Raw genomic sequence first — 16,310 nt, forward strand, 5'->3', positions numbered from 1 at the left:
CAAAACTAGACCCAAACTTAAACTGAAATGAGACATTAATAATTGTAACAGAAATGAGTCGAACCAGACAAATTAAAGAGTCTATCAAAGCGATGTTTGAAACACGAGAGCCGAATTCCTCAGGAAGTCATAAATCAGTTCTAGTGCCACAAGAACCAAGCAAGATGACCAACCAACTTGTTCACACAACAGCTTCAACATTAACACCACTAGAACAATTATTTACAATTTCAATTCAAAGAAGAGAAATTTGGTAACAAATGTGTTGTTCGTAATGGAAATGCAACGCTGGACATCACATGTAAACCCAGGAGATCAAGTTAAATACTTCCATTGACTTCCCCCACCCAGCAGAACCAGACTGAAATTCCTAAGGGGGAAGGGCTTTAAACCTCTGTCTTCACAGAACATCCATTTGTCAGAGAATGGCAAAGAAACTTCTTTTGTACAGATATATGGACCAGAATGAACTCAAAAAGACTTATAAATGAATCAGTCCATCGCTTCAGTCCATATTCATTTATGTGTCACCCACACATTTGACTATCATGTTATAATCACTTATTGTGTATGTTCTTTTTAATAACTATGGGATAGCTGAAGGATACATAGTCATGTCTGGTATGTGTGTGATTGAATTTTCTTGCTTGATATTGTCCTGACAATCATTTATTTGTAAAATATATCATAACCTGGTAATAGGAATCATGTCCAAAATTAGACCCTGCAAGGCAGGAAAATTCAGACCACATGCTTGGTAAGATAAACAAATGATTTATGATACCCCCGAGCCAAGACAATATCTGATTGGTCAAGACAACATTTGAGGTGTGGCCAACAGGCCACTTTAAATACTTTGGACACCATGAAATCTTGCTTTTAGTCTGCTTTTAGTTCTAGCCTTGCTCGTGCTATCAGTCATCCTTTTTTAGCTTCTAGCCATGCTGTTAATCATCACTGTTCTTTGAGCGCGGTTCCAGCGTGCTTCAGCCTGCACGCCTGCTGCTACTTAGCCACGATGAGAAGGAACACAACCTAGTCTCGTCAAACTTTATTTCTTTTCTTTTCTGTTTGAGAGTTGCGTGTTCTGAGTTAAGTTTTGTAACGTCGACCTCGTCTGCGCGTTTCAACTCCAACCAGCCACACAACTCCAGCTTCAGCCAACGCCCAAGATGTCACTTCAGCGACTGAACTTCCAGCCAATCAACGACCTCGGGATAGCCATTTCACAGAGACTCTTTCACAGGAGACGCAAGTAACTTTACCTCCAGACTGTGACCTTTGCTGGTGTATCTAATATAATTTTAACCTCACTGAGGAATTCAATGCGAGGGCTAATTACGTGATTGATGGTTGTTCATGTCTATGCAATTTAACGTATTGCTGTAAACTTGGGATTCCATATTTCCATTCTCTTAAACTCATCTTTCCCTAACTTTCGATCTTCCTGCAACTTGTGTGAATGTGTGAGTGCGTTCGTTTATGTGTTAGATTAGTTTATATGTCTTAAATTTATCTAATAAAGCCTTATTCATATTGAAAAGAGAAGTATCTTGTGTTTTGTGCTTACAAGTTAATGTCTTAAACTGCCGATCTTGTTACTGTGCTAATTGATAGTGTTTCACTATAGTTTGGATATTAGTATCCAGCGCAGATTTGATGTTAAACGGCTCGTTCACTGAACCGCAGGGCGTCTCCGTGACCAGCCGTGAAACAGTGATTCTGTTCAAATTCCCTTTAAAATCTTAAATGATTACCTTTGAGCTAAATTGACCTGTTTCCCTTACATAATAAATAGTATAGTCAATAAATGAAATAATCATAACTAAAGGACATATGAAAGCACATATTTCTATAAATTGATTTTAGTGAATAAAGTATCACATTTCAGTTTGTTAGGATGAGTACACAAAATGTTATTTTATCCTTGCTTCTAGGAAATATTCATGCTTTTTAACAGCTTAATGTGGCCATAAACATTTCAATTGAACCTTTAAGCACTTTCATTGTTATAGTTTCACTCTCACTCTAAGCCGGAAAATTTTATGTTTACATAGAATAATCGTAATATGAGTTTACCTTACGAACAGATAGTCTCTGCATCAAATAAAATATATAAATTTATGCATTTAGCAGACGCTTTTATCCTGTCACGGAGACGAACCCCGTGATTCCCCCTACTGGCCAGCAGAGGGCTCCATCTCCGGAATATTGACACTCACGCACTCACTCACAACTACACTTCCCATCTACCCCGTGCATTGGACTCTGATCACCACACAGGTGCAGCTCATGAGTACTGCTATATAAGCTGCACAACCACATCAGTTTAACGCGAAGTCTTGTTTTTCTCCGGCTGACATTTCCAAGCGTTATTTCCCGTGTTTTGATTCCCCGTTTACCAGTTCTGTTTGTTTGCTGTTTCTTGAACCTTTGCCGCCTGCCTCTTGACCTTGGATTGTTTATTGGACTCTGAACATTGCCTGTGATCCCGATCTATTGCCTGTGTTTGAAGACGATTCTGATTATCTCTACTGTTGTGTTTGCTGGTCCTGACCCCTGCCTGTACGACCACGAGTTGTTTATTAAAGCTTGCAAAATGGATTTCCCGTCTGGTAATGACTCATTACAGAAGACTTCGCCACAACCGAATCCAGCGGCTTACGATCATCTGTGTGCTACAATGGCAGCCCAGGCAAGTCAAGTTGCTGCTAACCAGCATCAATTGAATCGTTTGACTTCGATCACAGAGGAACTGGTAAAGGCTGTTCAAAGCCTCCACAGCACTGCCGTAACGTCACCACCACCGGCAGCTGCCGCCATTGCCCACGCGGCAGGAACGCCAACGCAAGTTAATCCACGACTGGCTTACCCGGAGAAATTTGACGGGGATTCTACCAAGTGTAAGGGCTTCCTACTGCAATGCTCGCTGTTCGTCGAGCAACAACCTACCCTTTACACTACCGATGCTGGTAAGATCGCCTTAGTTTGCTCACTATTAACGGGAAGAGCTTTGGAATGGATAACGGCTGTATGGCGCGAGGATGGAACAGCGTTCACCACTTTCACTGACTTTCTGGTGCGATTCCGTGAGGTGTTTGATCACCCCCGAGAGGGGAAAGGAGCGGGTGAGCATCTGCTTGAGTTGTCGCAGGGAGAATTAACAGCAGCGGAATATGCCATGAACTTCCGTACACTGGCTGCTCAAACGTCATGGGTGAGTGACACGCTGAAAGTATTATTTCGCAAGGGGCTTAATCATGAACTGCAAACCGAACTCGCTTGCCGTGATGAGGGGAGAACCCTGAATGATTTCATTTCGCTAACTATCACCATTGACAATCTACAACGCTCCCGCCGTGTCAGCGCTCAACGCCTCTTCCCCGTTACGACAACACAATCCGCTGAAACTACGGAACCCATGCAGATCAACTCCTATCATCTGACAGCTGAGGAACGCCACCGCCGCATATCTAACCGACTCTGTCTCTACTGTGGCGCTCCGGGGCATCAACGAATTACTTGCCCGTCACGTCGATCTTCTGGCACTTCTAAATCAGTGAGTGCATCTTTAAATTCAGTCAGTCCCCTAAACTGTGTCTCAGTCCCTCTTGTGATCAAGACTAACAACGATCGTGTGGCTACCACTGCTCTACTTGACTCAGGAGCAGCTGGGAATTTTATCTCTGAAGAATTTGCCAAAAAGAATAACATTTCTCTCATGTCATGTACAAATCCTTTGTCTGTAGCCACAATAGATGGACGCCCTTTGGGGTCTGGACTGATTACTCACCTCACTCAAGAACTGCTAATGTTTACTGGTCTGATACATTAAGAAAACATTCAATTCTACGTGCTCCCTGTATCTAACACTCCTGTTATTTTGGGCTTGCCCTGGCTCAGACTGCATGACCCTCATGTATCGTGGAGAGAGGGACAAATTCTTAGATGGAGCACCCAGTGTCAGAAATCATGCCTTCCGACCATCTCTCCCTTGCCTGTGCAAGTCGTCACGTTAGACTCGGAGTCCACCAGCATTCCCAATCTGCCCAAGGAGTATCACGATCTCGCCACCGCCTTCAGCAAGGTACAAGCAAACACATTACCACCACACCGCAGTCACGATTGTGCCATTGATCTAATTCCAGGTTCCTCACCACCCCGGGGCCGAGTATTTCCATTATCATTACCCGAGTCAGAAGCTATGGCCAAGTACATCGAGGAGGAGCTGGAGAAGGGGTTCATACGTCCGTCCACTTCTCCTGCTTCAGCTGGCTTCTTCTTTGTCCGTAAGAAGGATGGAGGTTTGCGCCCTTGCATCGATTATCGAGGACTCAACGAGATAACGGTAAAGTTTCGCTATCCACTTCCACTGGTGCCCTCTGCATTAGAACAGCTACGAACTGCACAATACTACACCAAATTGGATTTGCGCTGCGCATACAACTTCATCCGCATTAGGGAGGGGGACGAGTGGAAAACAGCTTTCTCAACCACCAATGGGCGTAGTGCTATTGACTATTGACTATTGACCAGTCCAAATGGCATAACCCGGTATTCGTAGTGAATACCGGGTTATGCCATTTGGACTGGTCAATAGTCCTTCAGTTTTCCAATCATTTGTCAATGACATCTTCAGAGACATGTTAAACAAGACTGTTATTGTATACATTGACGATATCTTGATCTATTCAGATACCCTGGAGGAACATATCCAACATGTGAGGGCCGTGCTGAAGCGACTCATTGAACACCAACTCTATGCCAAGGCGGAGAAGTGTGAATTCCATACCACCTCTACCACCTTCCTGGGGTACGTCATCAGTCCAGAGGGGGTCGCCATGGATGAGAGCAAAGTCAACGTCGTTCTCAAATGGTCCGAACCCAAAACACTAAAGGAACTCCAACGCTTTCTGGGGTTTGCTAATTTCTACCGCCGTTTCATCAGAAACTTCAGCTCTGTGGTCAGTCCCCTCACGTCAATGGTCAAAAAAGGAACCCATCGGCTACACTGGTCAGAGGCTGCCCTCCAAGCATTCCAAGAACTAAAAGGACGGTTTGTGACTGCTCCCATACTCCACCATCCTGACCCATCTCTTCCGTTTCTCGTCGAAGTGGACGCCTCCAACACTGGTATCAGGGCTATTCTCTCTCAACGCCAGAGTTCTACCGCTAAACTCCACCCATGTGCCTTTTACTCCCGCAAACTCAATGCTGCTGAACGTAACTACGACGTAGGGGACCGTGAACTCCTCGCCATGAAGGCGGCCTTCGAGGAGTGGAGACACTGGCTGGAGGGGGCCAACTTTCCTTTCACTGTACTAACTGATCATAAGAACCTTGAGTATTTGCGCTCAGCCAAGCACCTCAATCCAAGGCAGGCAAGATGGTCATTGTTTTTCTCCCGATTTGACTTTTCAGTTACCTACCGTCCGAGCTCCAAGAACACAAAGGCAGATGCGCTATCCCGTATCCACGAAGATGAACAGATCTCATCCGAACCTGAATCCATACTCCCTTTCAAGGTAATCATTGCACCTGTACAATGGGACATCATGACGCTTATCCAGCAACACAACTCTCAACATGCACCTCCAACAACTTGCCCTCCTGATAAGGTTTACGTACCACCCACTCTACGCGATCAAATACTCAACCACACGCACTGTCTGCCCGCATCCGGCCACCCAGGTATCACGGCCACCATTCATCTGCTTCAGAACCGGTTATGGTGGGAATCATTGCCCAAAGACATCACTGCCTTCATCCAACAATGCCAAACCTGTAATGCGCACAAAACTCCACGCCGACTACCAGCCGGATTACTCCAACCACTCCCTATCCCACAACGACCTTGGTCCCACATTGCAATAGACTTTATCACTGACCTACCTGTCTCTCAAGGTAACACTGTCGTTCTGACTGTGATTGATCGATTCTCCAAAGCCTGCCGCCTTATTCCCCTGCCCAAACTGCCTACTGCTCTGCAAACTGCTGAACTACTCTGTAACTGGGTCTTCCGTCTCTACGGACTACCTGAAGATATCGTCTCCGATAGAGGCCCTCAGTTCACGTCTCGTCTCTGGAAAGCCTTCTTCCAAGCCCTCGATGTAAACGTGAGCCTGACCTCCGGTTACCACCCTCAATCCAACGGTCAGGTTGAAAGACTCAATCAGGAACTCACCCGGTTCCTGAGATCATACTGTAGTTCCAACTAAGAAGATTGGGCCCGGTACCTCCTTTGGGCTGAGTACGCACAGAACTCTCTGGTCAAGCCAGCTACTGGAATCACCCCCTTTAAATGCATCCTAGGCTATCAACCCCCCATGTTTCCCTGGTCCGGGGAACCCACCGACGTACCCGCCGTCACGGACTGGCTGCAACGTAGTGAGGAGACTTGGAACCAAGCCCATGTACACCTTCAACGAGCCATCCGTCATCAAAAGGAACATGCTGACCACCGTCGGCGTCCTGGGCCTGTATACCAACCAGGTCAATGGGTGTGGCTCTCTACCCGAGATCTCCGTCTTCGACTACCCTGCAAGAAGTTGAGTCCAAGGTACGTGGGTCCATTCAAAATCACACATCAGATCACTCCTGTTTCATTCCGTGTTGTATTACCTGACACCTATCGCAATTCTCCCTCGTTTCATGTATCTCTGCTCAAGCCCGCTGTTGCCCCTGGAGAGGAGGGAGAGGGGAGGTCCCGTGAGCAGAGTCCCCAGCCCGTCCAGATTGAGACTGAGGAAACTTACCAGGTGCGAGAACTTCTTAACTCCAGACGTCGGGGATGCATCCTGCAGTATCTGGTCGACTGGGAGGGGTATGGTCCGGAGGAACAATCCTGGGTCAATGCTGACGACATACTAGACCCCAACCTCATCACTGAGTTTCATCGGTTACATCCGGAGAGACCGGCCCCTCGAACACGCGGTAGACCCCGACGTCGTCTACCATCTCGCGCCAGGAGTCGCTCGCAGGGAGGGGGCTCTGTCACGGAGACGAACCCCGTGATTCCCCCTACTGGCCAGCAGAGGGCTCCATCTCCGGAATATTGACACTCACGCACTCACTCACAACTACACTTCCCATCTACCCCGTGCATTGGACTCTGATCACCACATAGGTGTAGCTCAAGAGTACTGCTATATAAGCTGCACAACCACATCAGTTTAACGCGAAGTCTTGTTTTGCTCCGGCTGACATTTCCAAGCGTTATTTCCCGTGTTTTGATTTCCCGTTTACCAGTTCTGTTTGTTTGCCGTTTCATGAACCTTTGCCGCCTGCCTCTTGACCTTGGATTGTTTATTGGACTCTGAACATTGCCTGTGATCCCGATCTATTGCCTGTGTTTGACGACGATTCTGATTATCTCTACTGTTGTGTTTGCTGGTCCTGACCCCTGCCTGTACGACCACGAGTTGTTAATTAAAGCTTGCAAAATGGATTCCCCGTCTGGTAATGACTCATTACATATCCTAAGCGACTTACAGTGCATTCAGGCTATCAATTTTTACATATCATGTGTTCCCGGGGAATCGAACCCCCAACCTTGCGCTTGCTTGCTAGCACAGTGCTCTACCAGTTGAACTACAGGAACACTAGCATCAGTAGGAAAACAATAAAATGAGCATATTCCATCTGAAGACTTGTGTTGCATATTGGGCCAAAACAAAACAAAAACATCGTAGACCAACAATATAAAATGTGGGAAACAATTAAATGGTTATTCTACAATTAAAATGTATTACAAACTATACTATGACTGGAAAATACTTTAAATTGATAAACTGTTCAGCATGATGACATTTAATGGCTCTGACTGCACCTGTAGTGCCATTTAGCAACTTGTTAGCAACCGTCTTTAAGAGATGTAACGAGTGGGGTGTAACTGGTGTTTTTTATGTCATAAAATAAAACGTGAATGTATCATGGGCCTGTGTGAACCACGGACCTCATTTTAGGGATTTAACCAAAATCCCATTGAAAAAAAAAAACACATTGACGATGTAACAGGAAGTGCTAAAATGCTAAGTCACTTCTGGGATTTTCCTACAAAGTGACATCACAGTTCCACCACTCTATAGCCCGTCCCTTATCAGCAGGACACACACAACCACATCAGTCCCTGCATCTCAATGTCCATACTATCCATCCTTAATAGTATGTGAGATTAGAGTAAGTGTGTCATAATGCATAGTATGTTAAAAAGGGTATGCCATAAGTCGCCAGATGGTCTACTATTTCAGATCGATTTTTGAAGTGTAGAATCACTTAAATCGGGAGTGACACTGTGCTGTACAGTAACAGAAGGAGCATCACCAGATAGAGAAGATATTTGAATAATTGGATATTTTAATAGATATTAGACATGTGTTTAATAAAAATAGCCTACATATATTTAGCTCTACTCAAGTTGCTGTAGTTTAACTGGTCATAACAGCTTATTTATTTATTTTATGTTTTGCATTGTATATTTAGACATTATCAAACATTCAATGTTTATAAGTTTTGCTTTTTTATGTTTAATTTAAAAGGATTAATTACTCACATTCCAGTATTATTTTATATAATATATAAAATATAGCATAACTGCCTATTATCTAAAACTAAACATTTAAATATAACTATTGTCCAGATTTCCGAGAGGTAAACTAATGCATAAAATCTGCCCCAAACTGCTGTAATTTCCACAATTTTCTAGCGAGTGTGCTTGAGAAGCACTGAAATGAATTGGCCTCAATACTGGAACTATTGGTTGTTTGGAACTATTGGCTGATCCATGACACATTTTACTTCCGAATTCCTCTGTTCCTATGGAAGCCTATGGGAGTGTTGAAACTCTGTTTCTTTATGGCTCTGAGCTGAGTAGCTCCATTACTAATTAGAAAACTTAACTTTCATACTAGCAATGAAGGAGTTGCTTCATTAAAACCTCTCTGTATTATATGTAGAGAATAATGAGATAGAGATTGACTGAGCAAGTGTGATTACCTGCATTTGATACAGCATTCATCTTTAGCTCAATCTCATATTCACAATATAACATTAGTTTGAATGTCCGCTGAGAAAAGCGATATCTTTGTCGTACTGTCTTTTCATCTTTTAAGGGTGATTTACAATGACAGTGCTGCTCACTGCATTTGTCAACTGCGTCTTACAAGCTATTATTGAATTTAAAAAGAACTTTTGTTTTAGTCTGTTTCAATATAAAAGTCTTTACTTCTGACTCATAAAACAGTCTCTTGTTGCCATCTAATTGTGGAACAATACTCCATCTATCCATCCATCTTCTTCCACTTATCCAGGGCTGGGTCACGGGGGCAGCAGTCTAAGCAGAGACGCCCAGACTTCCCTCTCCCTAGACACTTCCTCCAGCTCTCCGGGGGGATACCGAGGCATTCCCAGGCCAGCCGAGAGACATAGTCCCTCCAGGGTGTCCTCGGTCTTCCCCGAGGCCTCCTCCCGGTGGGACCTGCCTGGAACACCTTCCCAAGAAGGCGTCCAGGAGGCATCCGGAACAGATGCCCAAGCCACCTCAGCTGGCTCCTCTCTCGTTGTGGTGTGGAGGAGCAGTGTCTCTACTCTGAATTCCTCCCGAGTGGCAGAGCTCCTCCTATCTCTAAGGGAGCGCCCAGCCACCCTGCAGAGAAAGCTCATTGTTTGCTCTGGAACATATGATAGATTAATGAAACCAAAGACTGCTTGTTAGAATTTCCCAAAATTAATTCTATCTCATGTTTAACCACTATAGATGCAACAAAGCCAGTGGCAAATTCCAGAAGATCTGGCCAAGGAGAGGTTGCTCTCAGCATGTTCATGAGCACTGTGTGAAAGTGTCAAAGCAAAATTTCAGATAGATGTTTTCTTTATTAACAAACTGAATATGTGAAGTTTAAAGTACATTCTTAAAAAACTCTTTAAACTACATTGTATCACACAAAAACAGTATTATTTGGGTATCCGCCCTAACTCTCGCTGTGAGAAATTAGGAAGCAGTGTGATACAAATGGTGAAAAGCTGTTCGTTTAGTACATATTAGCATCTTAGCATCATAATACATATTAGCATCTTACACATGCTTTTTAAGGTGCTTAATTATTCATTGTTTAGAGATATAATGATAGACTTGAGATCAATGCTTCCAGGCAGCTCAGAGAGCAATATATATATAAAACATTTTGAAGTCAACATCAGTGTCTCAATTAAGAGTCTCAGTATGGCTTTTAATATATTTAGGATAATTTATTGTGTACTATAGAATAAAGACCATTGCAGCACAAGACTAAGTAAACAGATCTAAAAGAGGAAGAACAATGCTTCAGATTTTATTTAGGTAATTTCACAATGACAGATGATTAAGAGTATTGTAAATAAAATCAACCGAGGTAATACTGTAGCTTAAATTTAAGGACTTATGGTCACATTGATGAAGGAGAGCATTTAAAGTGTTTTAAAACCTACAGTGTGGCCAAACATGTCAGTTGCATGGCATAAGCAGTATTAAAAAATGCATAGCAAGAGCGCCTCTGTGTGGTTCTCAGACAATGTGCAAGGTTGGCATAACAATAAATGTATATAATAATCTATATGAACTTATTTAAAATGTAATTTAGAGGAGATTCTGTAATGGTTTTTGAATTTTGTGATTACCATTATGTAGAAGTGTTTCCTAGATTGGTGGGCACTCAATAAGTATTATTATTTATTTATTTTCATGATTGTTTATCACATTGTGTATAGTAAAAAAATAAAAATAAAACAAAAACCTTAAAGAGCCACACAGATGGGAAATCAAAAATTACCTGTATTACAGTGTATGATTTAGCTGTCCATCTGTGTAAACAATGTGCAAATAATTAAACCAAATAGTACACGATTTATAAAGTTATTGGCTTCTAAGGAGTCGACTCTGAATCGCTGAAACGAGTCGTTATAGATTTTTTTTTTCAATGCTTTATTAAAGAACAAGAACATGAGGTATTACATATTCACATAATCAAATTAACATTAGCTGCCAGAGAAAAGAGAGCGAGAGAGAAAAAGAGAGAGAGAAAGTTACATACATTTCAATGATTTCAGAGCATTAAAGTTTTCAGTGCTTTTTTGTTTTCTGTTTGTTCCAAGAGATTTAGATATAATATGAAGTCATTTATAAAATGTACACAATTTGGTTTACATTGAGCCCACTTTTTCTTATGTATATGGAATTTTCCTAACAAAATAAACAATTATTTAATATATTGTTCTTTACTATTCAAATTTTCATTTTCTGTATAAAAAATTACATCAAATATACAAATTTCTATCATACCTTAAATTTTTCTGTTAAGATAGAATTCCAAATCTTTCCAAAATATTCTTGAATAAAAACAATGAAAAAAAAGATTTTTTTCTTGACCACAAAATTCACAAGAATATGAAATATTAAGCTTAAATATTTCCAAAACATGCTTAGCAGGATAAATTCTATGGAGTATTTTGTAAGACACTTCCTTAATTTTGTTATTGATACAAAACTTATTTGGCAGTTTCCACGCTTTAACCCAAGAGATATTACCAAATAAAGATGACCAAAAAATCTTGCTGCAGGTAAGGAGACAGAACAAAGAGCATTTCTTATAATCTTATTGATACACTGTTGTTTTAAAACATCAGTATTTTCAATGAAAATGTTTCCAAAAGGATTAACTATGCTGATTTCTTCTAAGTTACAGTTTTTTTAAAGTAACATCACACTCTTTGGAATTGCATCAAAAACAATCGCAAATTCTTTTGGTTTAACTGGTAATTGGAATTTCTGAAGAAATTCAGTATACGATAACAAGTATCCATGGGAATTAACTGTCTTACTAAAAGAATTCCTTGAACCAAGTATGATAGAATAAAGATTTGTTTTTAAATAATATGTCTTTGTTGTTCCATATGAAATAGCTGTGGGGTGAAAAATTGTGCTTATAAACCAATTTCCTTGCTAACAGGGCTTGTCTGTGAAAACCAGCCAATTTAACAGGAATTTTGTCAACAGAAAAATTAAATTTCAACAAAAAGTCTATGCCTCCAAGAGTATTAAATATATAATTAGGAAATGCATTCCAAGGACTTTCTCTATTCTTCATAAACTCTATCAACCATTTAATTTTAAAAGTGTCATTGAGAGTATTATAATCTAAGACCTCCAGTCCGCCTTGCTCTTTAGGATTACAAATGACCTCCTTTTTTAAACAATGTGGTTTTTTCCTCCAAATAAAATTATAAAAAATCTGATCTACATCTTTAATAATCTTGGGAGGCACATCTAATGATAATGACGTATAAACAGATCTAGATATTCCCTTATTGACAATAAAACCCTCCCAAATATCTTTTTAGGTTTTTCAATAATTGGTTCAAAGTTTATCTGACTCCTTTGTTTTTCATTTTTACAAATTATTACACCTAAATATGTTAATTTATGTTTAGCTGGAATATTTTCTATTTCTGAAGAGGAGCAATCTTTAAGGGGAAATAACACAGATTTATCTAAGTTCATTTTAAGATCTGAAACACCAGTGAATTCCTCAATGTATCTTATTATTTTGGGTACTTCAAATTTGTATTCAAAAACACTGCAGTGTCATCAGCAAACTGGCTAAGTTTGAATTGTACACCTAAAGCTGTGATACCATTAAACTGATTTATTTTTATATGCGATGCTAAAACCTGAGTAACTAACAAAAATATAAAAGGAGAGAGAGGGCATCCTTGCCTAATGCCACGATGAATATCAAATCTTTGTGAGGTGCCATGAGCAAGTTTGACAAAACTACACCCACTATACAATGTTTTGACTGCTTTCAAAGACATATCTCCAAAACCAAACAATTGAATAACTTTGAAAATAAAATTATGAATCACTGTATCAAATGCTTTATAAAAATCAATAAATAAAATAAAACTATCATCCTCGATAAAGTGATTATAATCAATCATATCTAATACTAGTCTAATATTATCCCTAATATGACGGCCTTTCATAAACCCAGACTGTTCTATATCAATTATTTTGTCTAAACCTTGCTTCAATCTTCTAGCAAAAATCATTGCATACAATTTACTGTCATTATTTAATAAACTAATAGGCCTCCTATTTCAATGAATAACTTGTCTTTTTTAGGTTTGGGAATCAATGTTATAATTCCTTGTTTTAATGAAGCAGGCAATTCTCCATTTTTTATAGCTTCCACAAATACTAACAATAAAAAAGGTGAAAGTTCTTTAGAAAAAGTCTTATAAAACTCACTGGTTAGCCCGTCGTTGCCTGGAGATTGTTTATTCTTTAATAAGTTAATGCACTCTCTCAACTCTTCACTATCTATTTCTTTATCACAATTATTCTGAAAGTTCTGGTCTATTTTTTGGTATCACTCACTAAATTATTTAAAAAGGTATCCATATTTGAAGTAGCTGATATAGGAGAATACAAATTACTAAAAAACTGAGCAACATATTTTGAAATAACTGAAGAATTATCTACTAATTTGCTGTTAATCATTCATTTAGAAATTGAGTCAAAATCATGGTTTCTTTTTTCAAGGCCAAAAAAATATTTTGTATTTTTTTCCCCTTTTTTTAACCATTTAAGTCTAGTTCTAACAAATACTCCTCTTGCTTTATCCTCATAGATCTTATCTAATTCAATTTGCAATAAATCTAATTTTTGTAACTCACAATCAGCTAACAGTTCCTTCTTCTTTTTACACAAATTAAAAATATCCTCAATTATAGATTTTTCCTTAATATTTTTATTCTTTGTTTCTAATTTTCCTTGATTAATAAATGCCTTTCTAATATCAAACTTCATTAATTCCCAATACCTTCCATATGGTTTTTCTAACTGCAATTTTTCTATATTTTTAGTATTTATAATACTTTAATTTTTTTCCTTTAAACATTCATTTTCAAGCAATTTGTTATTTAATTTCCAATAGCTGGCATGCTTTTTAACAAATTTTTCTTGTACCATATTTATTTTTATAAAAATTCCTTTATGATCTGTTATTATGCAAGGTTCTATCAATACAGAGGTCACATTATTAGTTAAATCATTAGACACTAACCAATAGTCAATACGAGAATGAAGAGATGAGTCCTTATTACTCCATGTATATTCTTCTTTGTCTGGATTTTTACTTCGCCACACATCAATAAGACCCAATCTTAAACATACATTATCCAATTCACTAGAAGGGCCTGGTCTAGTTTTAGGAGGCCATCTATCAATGGTTTCATTAAACATAGTATTGAAATCTCCTCCCCAAATAACTTGGGCTGAAGGATAAAGGGAAATAAAATGCTGAATCCTAGATTCAATATGTGAAAAAAGTATTCCGTTGTTTACTTTGTTATTGGTGGCATAACAATTGACTACTACAAAATATTCGTTATCCTTATTTAACACAAACAATATCCATCTACCACAGTCATCTTTTTCATAGTTTAATATTTGCCCTGTAAATTTATCTTGTAAAATAGCGACCCCCGCTGAGCGGTTACTGCCAAATGACAACCAAATCTCTTTTCCCCACTGATTTTTCCAAAACACAGCATCTGAAGAACATGCGTGCGTTTCCTGAATTAAACAAAAATCTACATTTTTCCCTTTGCAATACAAAAATAAATCTTTTCTCTTCAGAAGATCACGAATACCTCTGGCATTGATAGAAAATAAAGAAAGAGACATAAACGTTCAACGATTAATTAAGAACCAGTCTAAATAAACCTAAAATTTAGACTTTTACATAATGGGATCCTCACAAATGTTCGGCAAAATTATTACTATTTTTAAAGTTGCAAACATTAGGGAAAGTAAAAAGTAATGAGCATCCAGTTCCAAAAGCATACATTTCTTTTTTTTTCTTCCTTTCCCAAACAAAGATTTACATGTCTTGCAAAACACCGCCAATTGTACAGACTGCAACAAGACGACCGTAAGTCTATGTAGGACCGTTGCCTCCTTCAAGACGAATCTCTTTCCCGTCTACGAAAGCCCTCGCTCCGCTGAAGTATGCATTTCTGCCTTCTTTCCTTGCTCTCTCCACAGTCGGCCAAAGACATGTCAAAAAGCTGTCAAGTCCTCCTTAAATCGCAGCCCCTTGGTAGTTAGACACTCGTTGTTTTTTGACTTTTTCCAGATTAACTCTGGCTGTACGGGAAACGAATCTCATGATCACCGGTCTTGGTTTCACTCTTCTGCCATCATCCGAATTTTTAAGCCTACCAAGCCGATGTGCCACATCCAAACCATCTGCTACTACCCGTTTATCCCCATCCGAAACCACTGCTTTGCAAACTTCCATGACTCTCGTTTTCACGTTTTCATTAGTTTGTTCGGACAGCCCATACAAACGCAGGCACCATCTGCGGCTGTAACGTTCCTGATCATTAATTTTTGTTTTCATTTCCTTCACCTTTTTTTCCAGAAGAGCATTCGCATTTTTCAGCATTTCGTTTTCTTTCTGCAGGACCATCACATCATCATGCAATGAGGTGAGAGATTTGACCAAAGCTTCAATGTTGGAAGAATTCTCTTTAACCATTCTTTCTAGCTGGTCGGATCGTTCATTGATTTTCTCAGAGAGAATTTGGATAATATTTTCCTGCACGTCATTCAAAGAAAGTTCAGTTTGTTTGGCAGAGGAGTCAATGACATTTTTATGTCTTTTGGGAGGTTGATTTTTGGTTGGTGTGTTCGGACAAGACTCACAACTTCCTCCGCTTTTCACTTTACATGCATACGAGTGAGTTTCGTTAAAACTTCTCTTTTATAGTATCAACCTCCATCTCTGTGCCAAGATCCTCAGCCATTTTTCTGAAATGTGCAGTGAACCTGATGATTTCGTAATTAAGTTTAGTCTAGATGCAGCACTTCAACTTCAATATTTATTCAATCTCGGCAACTATTAACAATCTATCGATAGTAGCTAGCAACTTTACGGAATGTAAATGACCATTTGTGAGAAATACCCAATTTGTTTCTCAGCTTAGAAAACCACTACTATCCACAGCGCCATCTTGGAGAATTGAGGTAATTTTAAAATGATATTTTGACAAAATTACAATGTTTTTTAACCTTGGATGGATTTAAACCTAATGTACAGGACTTATAAACAGTGATAGGAAGCTTAGAATTTTCATCTTACTGGCTCTTTAACTCCTTTTTTAATAATAAAAATAGTACAACTTCATGTTTTAAATGTGTATGTACAGCTTTGTTCAACTGAAATTATTCATACTCTCTTGGTAAATATGGTCATAGAAGTTTGAGGAAA

The sequence above is a fragment of the Carassius auratus genome, chromosome 16, assembly GCF_003368295.1.
Source record: "Carassius auratus strain Wakin chromosome 16, ASM336829v1, whole genome shotgun sequence".
Taxonomy (NCBI): Eukaryota; Metazoa; Chordata; class Actinopteri; order Cypriniformes; family Cyprinidae; genus Carassius; species Carassius auratus.